The sequence below is a fragment of the Dipteris shenzhenensis genome, chromosome 21, assembly GCF_047967505.1.
Source record: "Dipteris shenzhenensis isolate YYH24624 ecotype China chromosome 21, Dip_SZ_1.0, whole genome shotgun sequence".
Lineage (NCBI taxonomy): Eukaryota > Viridiplantae > Streptophyta > Polypodiopsida > Gleicheniales > Dipteridaceae > Dipteris > Dipteris shenzhenensis.
Genome location: NC_141616.1, coordinates 9,247,029 through 9,253,564, shown reverse-complemented (window position 1 = coordinate 9,253,564; position 6,536 = coordinate 9,247,029). Strand labels below are relative to the sequence as shown.

Genomic DNA, 6,536 nt, shown 5'->3' with positions numbered 1-6,536 from the left:
CCATGATGGCCAAGGTTCCTTATGCATCAGCAGTTGGGAGTCTTATGTATGCTATGATAGCTACTAGACCAGACATTGCATTTGCAGTGGGAGTTGTTAGCCGGTATATGGCTAATCCAGGAAAGAGGCATTGGGAGGCAGTTAAGTGCATCATGAGGTACATGAAGGGTACCAAGGAGATGTGCATTTGCTTTGGTAAAGGAGACATGCGTGTACTTGGGTACACAAATTCAGACTATGCAGGGCATGTGGATAGTAGGAGATCCACTTCTGGTTATGTGTTCACCTTTGCAGGTGGTGCAGTGTCGTGGATGTCTCGTGCACAGAAGTGCATTGCTTTGTCTACCACAGAGGCTGAGTATGTTGCAGCCACAGAGGGTTGCAAGGAGGCTATATGGCTTGATCGGCTAGTGGGAGATTTGGGGATTCATACAGGTGTACCGACATTGCATAGTGATTCCATGAGTGCTATTCAGCTAGCACGGAATCCGGTCTTTCATGCAAAGACCAAACACATTGAGGTCAGGTACCATTTCATCAGGGAGGTACTTGAGGACAAGCGCATAGAGCTTGTCAAGGTTCATACAGATGATAACCCTGTAGATATGCTGACGAAGAGTCTACCTAGTCAGCGGTTTGAGTATTGTCGTGTATTGATGGGCATTGGATAGTATGCTCACTAGTTGTTCTCTCTTAAAGGCACATTGTCCTTTAAGTGGGAGGTTGTGGGGTTAAAGGTCATTGTGCCTTAACCCTGGTTATGTACAATACTCAAACACATATATAAATGAATCAAAAAGAAGATTAGGGTGGTTCTGCACCCACCAAAACTTGTGTGGCTCTCTGTCTCTATTTCTCTCTCTCCCTCTTCCGTTCTTGCTTCCGTTGAGAGCACTCTCAATTCACATGCAGGCTATTGTGTAAAATGCTTCCAAGGGAGAATAAATTACTGACCTCAAGAGATATGGCAAGGCAACATGTGACCTCTCTTGGAGGACTGGATTACAAGCACATCCATGCATGCGTCAATGATTGCATTCTGTTTCGTGGACCACACCAGGAGGCAAGAGAGTGTCTTACTTGTGGAGAGGCAAGATATAGAGCAGATCTCAAAACTTTGGATGTGCCTCATAAGGTTTTGCGACATTTTCCCATAATCTCTCGCATCCAACATATGTTCAAGTGCAAATCCATTGTAGAGCTCATGTCATGGCATTCCTCCCATCGATCAACCAATGGCAAGTGGAGAACTCCAGCAGACACTTTTGTGTAGAAGCATATTGAAGACACATGGCCAAGCTTTAAGGAAGAACCTAGGAGCTTGAGATTTGGACTGGGTATGGACGGTGTGAACCCATTTGGTCTCACCTCTTATAGTGTATGGCCAATGATATTGATGAATTACAATCTTCCACCCTCTATGGCGATTAAGAAAGGACATGTTATGTTATCTCTTCTAATTCCAGGGAAACACAAAGTCAAAAATCCTGATGTTTATCTTGAGCCTTTGAGTGATGAGTTGGAGGTACTTTGGAGAGGTATCGAGATGCATGATGTGAGCAGGTCTCCCTCGTCACAAGACTTCAACTACAAAGCAGTCTTGATGTGGACAATGCATGACTTCCCAGACTATGGCAAGTGTTCATGTAAGCATTGAACTTTTAATTATGAGTAGGCAATTAGCATTAAGGCACCCTAAACCCACCTTACTTATGAAATTGCATCTATTGTTTAGGTCTTACTACATTGGGTTACCATGCATGTCTTGTTTGTGGTCCTTCGCTAGTTGCTTCATGGGCGGATGCATTGAATAAGGTCATCTATGAGAATCACCATCAATTTCTCCCACCTGATCATCCTAGATATGTCGCCCCTTGGAATGAAGTCCCCCCACAGTCACTCACTGTAGGAGATTGGATGCAAATTTGGGATGGTTCCACGATGACTCCACCACTTGGCATGAGCCGATAAGGGTTTGTAGCTATTGTGTGCTATATTGAATGGAAATAAAGATTGCATGCTAACACCATCTTTTGTTTAGATACTCCATATTTTATCAACTACCATATTGGTCCCACCTTAAGATCAATCACCTGCTTGATCCCATGCATACCTTCAAGAATGTGGTGTCTACCATTTAAGAACATTTGAATGGGACACGAGATTCCGTAGGAATAAGGAAGGATCTACACACCACAGGGAGGATGCATGAAGCTTGGCCACAAGAGAGGCCAAATGGGTGTGTCTTTTGACCCCATGCACCATGGAAGTTATTAAAGCTAGAGATGGTAGTGTGAAGTGAGATATCACTACAATTTGTACTCCCACTGGGTGCATGAGGTGTTTGAAGGGGGCCTTCACAAAGAGCTTGAAAAAACATGAAATTGGGGGTGGGGGCGGAATTATTTTTTTCCTAGGACTAGGGGGAACACACTAATTAAAAATTTTGGAGTTATAAATTAAGGACTTAGGGAAACACACTCTTCAAAATGTTTGGACTTCTATAAAGCCTATTTTCAAAATTGGACTAAAGAAGAGTAAAAAAATAATGAATACTATGCTAATGCGATTTTCTAAGCTAATTTTCAAAACCAATCTTCTCATGTAGGCCTTTCAGGTCGACCAGTATACCCTCTTGGTGGTGGCACAAGCAATTTGACTTAGCCCACTGCATGACTAAAGGTGACCTTGACTATCGCCATCAACCATTGATAATTGGCCATTGACTACTGACCATCGACCATGCGCAAATAAGAAAATTCACACACACATGCTCTCGTGAATGCAACAAAGCGTATATCATATGGTAGGTGTCTTTTGGAAGTCCTTAGACCCCACCGATGGGAGTGTTGCCCCTTCAACCCCCCATGAAGGGGGTTTTCCATCAGGGGCATTGCCCTCGAACATCCAGGGAGTAACTTTGTGCCTTCTACCATTGCGTAACCACCAATCGATCACCATGAGATCTCATCTGGTGTCCAAACTAGGATTCTACCAATCTCCATTTCTCACACCATGATATGAGGACCCCAAACTTCCAGGGAGTAACTTTGTGCCTTCTACCATCGTGTAACCACCAAACTATTACCATGAGATCTCATCTAGTGTCAAAACTAGGATTCTACCAATATCCAGTGCTCACACCATGGCTTCTGCACATAACAACGGCCTTACAAAAAAGCATAATGGAATATTGGTGGTTACATATGAAATCTGGGCATCGCACATATACCAACATTGCTTGCATACATCGAGTCCATCTTTGCTTAAATTGTAGACATAAATTTGTTCCTTCTATCATCTCTTTTCCATCAAACGGTAACCATGAGACCTCATCTAGTGTCCAAACTAGGATTCTACCAATGGTCAGTGCTCATACCATGGCTGAAAGGGTGCACTACTAAGAAACCCTATGTATCATGTGTGTTCAACTAAAAGTTTTCTGCCAATAACAACACTCCTCTTAACTTATGAACTAATTGATTTTTTCCTAAAGTTGAATTTTAAAATTCATCCTATTATTATAACCCTGTTAAATTTTTTGAAAATTTTGAATTAAAATACCCCTCCTTTTGAATGCACATGATACACTAAAATTTTGTGAGGTGAACCCCCTGAGCACCATGGTTTCTCCTCATAATGGGGGCCTTACGAAAAAGCACTATGGAACATTGGTGGTTAGAAGGGCTTGCAGCTTTTTTGCTTCCATGCAAACCCTTGATAATATACAATAATGTATATTGAAAGTTCTATGGCTGAATTCATGCAAGGCCTTACTATATCCAATGACAAAACACATTATTCAAACTCTCTTTTCTGCATCCATGCAAAATTTTGTTGTATCTCATATTGAAATGTAGTATTTAGATTTGCTTTGTGACATCCATGTAAAACCTTATTGTAACCCATGCGAAAGCCAATATCCAAAACCACTTTGTTGCATTCTTATAAGACCTTGTTGTAACAAATCCTATATAGAGAATTGGTCTAGGGAGTGGGGGCGAGGGGGGGACATAGAAGAGTTTAAGGCTAAGTGGTTGAGGAAATCATGGAAGTAGCTGCAAGACTATTACAAATCATCCATTTGTGTTATCAAAGGTCCTGCAAAATGATAATTTTATAAGTACATCCATCAAACCAACTTTTCTCCTCATTTTTTGAACTCTTCCAAGATACAAGGTAGCTTGTTTCTTCTTTCTTTGCAAAGAGCTTTGATTGCATTTCCTTTTGCTTTTAATTGTTTCGTCTTCTTCTTGAAAGCATATAGCACAATCAGAACCTATTACAAATAGGTTCTCATTTGATGTAGCAAGAGGTATCTCTTCCTTATAGTAGTATACTCCTTATTGAACCCTTATAAGTCTATCTTTAGAGAGTGTGGGATCTCCATTAAGCTGGCTTACCAATGTGAACTTGAATATGGTCTGACCATCAATGCTAACAATTGGGTTCACTGCTTCTTGCTCATCTTGGAGAGAATCTAACAAATGTCTAATTTGACTTATGGAGGCATCATTGTCATTTCCCTCTATAGTTGACACATGATCCACTTGTTGAACTTGTTCTTTAGAATTATATTCTTGTGCATATGCATTTGCAAATCCACCTGACCAAGGTTCTGGCTACCACGTCAAGTCCTCACCCTTTGGCTCCCTATGCAAACATTCAAAGATTTCATGAGCACTTTTCAACCTCGAGTTTTCAGACCTTTCTTCAAAGCTTCAATGACTTTATCATCAGTGTAGACACAATTATAGTCTTCTAGATTAGCTTCCAACATGTTCTCTTTGAGATTCAATTCCCTCCAGACCTGCTCTTGCTTCTTATGTGCCCTTGTAAATAAGTGCCTATCCTCTTTACATTCAAAGTGTACAAGCCTATTCAGACTACTACCACTAACTAGCATGTCAATCAAGTCATAAGAACATTCATGTCCCATTATGCTTCTAATCTTATTGAAGAAGATTTCAACTGCATCTGATCCTGTAAGTTCTAAAGGGCACCTAAGGCTTGGAAAAAAATCTCAAAATTACTTTATTAATAAGACAACAAAATGGCATGAGAGTTGTACATCTAAGAAAGTCTCCTTAGTTATGAAGTTGAAATCTATTCAATGTATAGTGTGTAGAATGAACAATCCAAGACCTCCAAATCTAGAACAAAAAGGAAACTTTTCTTGCAAGAATGGACTCGATCCACAAGGCTGAAGTATGGAGACAAGAATATGTCAAATGTAGTCTCCAGAAATTTCAAGATAAGCTTGTGTTCCCAACATTCTCCTCTCTTTTCTATTCATTCTATTGTTCACTAGTTCCCCCAAACACCATTGCACTTGTCTACTACATATCCTTTGAGCTCTAGCCCAATTTTGGTGGTAATCTCATCTACTATCTCCCTCCCTTAGCATATGCTTGGCGATGGAAAAAATACCATACACAATAATAACATGATTTAAGTTGATCCAAACATTGCCACAATAGCCAACTGATGCTTAGGCTTATCAAGAACATTGACTAATTTTTTCCCATTATATACAAATTCTTGATCATGTAGCCCATAAACTTCCTTTTCTAAAACTTTTGCTAAGAGTGGCCATCCATCCAAGTTTTATCCTAAATCTGCTATCTTTTTTGTCCACATAGTCAGACAACGTTAATGTCCATTGACTATCACCATCAGATGCATGCCCAATAATTGTATCAAGCATGGGCTTGAGCTTCTCATTATATAAGCTACCAATGGCATCCCATTGCTTGCGAACAAAGCTTGTATCAAATCAGTTGCAAGTGCAATGAAGTGCAACAACCAAGCATGGAAGGGCATCATGCAATGGGTTAGCACGGAAAACTCTCGCAGATCCACCAATAACACAATTCTAAAAGGCATCAATAATATTCTCATATCCTTTTTGTCCTTCTCCCACTTTGATCATCCATGTAGTCATACACTCATGATCATCTCATTTATATCCATCAAAACCCACAAGTGTGTCATATTTTGGATTCCACCTACAAGTAGTAATGAGCCATCATTTAGTAAGCTCATTTGTAATTTCTCTTTAATTTAAAAGAAAATTTTAGATTAATAAAATTATTGTTTAAAAAAAGAGCTTGATATAATTACCTTATCCTCTTCTTTATGGCAGTTTCATCTTCCACTAAAATGAAGGTACTCTTTGACATGATCCCAAGCTCATCCCAAGCTTTTCTTTCTCCTTTCTATAAATTTCAGCAATTGCATAAAAAATATACTCATGTATGCCTGGTACAAATTGGGTGGCTTGAGTCTTTGCCCTCGCTTCGTTGTTGATAAAGAAGGTCCATTGAGATTGGAACTCAAGAAGTCATGTAACCTTGGGCCTCCCCACATTCTTGCAACCCCAAATATTTCCTTTGAATTCTCATTATATCTTCTTCCTGAACTTGAACTATTTATGTTTGTAACAACATCTTCTAAAAAGTCCCACAAGGTAGCTTTACCACCAAATTTGTCCAACCTATGGGCTTCCATTATGTTGTTGCAAAATCTTTTGACAT

At 39.9% G+C, this 6,536-nt stretch overlaps 1 pseudogene; it reads right to left on the bottom strand.

Annotated features, from left to right (window-relative positions):
- Positions 1-5,227: 5,227 nt before the first annotated feature.
- On the bottom strand, positions 5,228-5,944 carry LOC147888463 (uncharacterized; annotated as a pseudogene).
- Between the last annotated feature and the right edge of the window lie 592 nt (positions 5,945-6,536).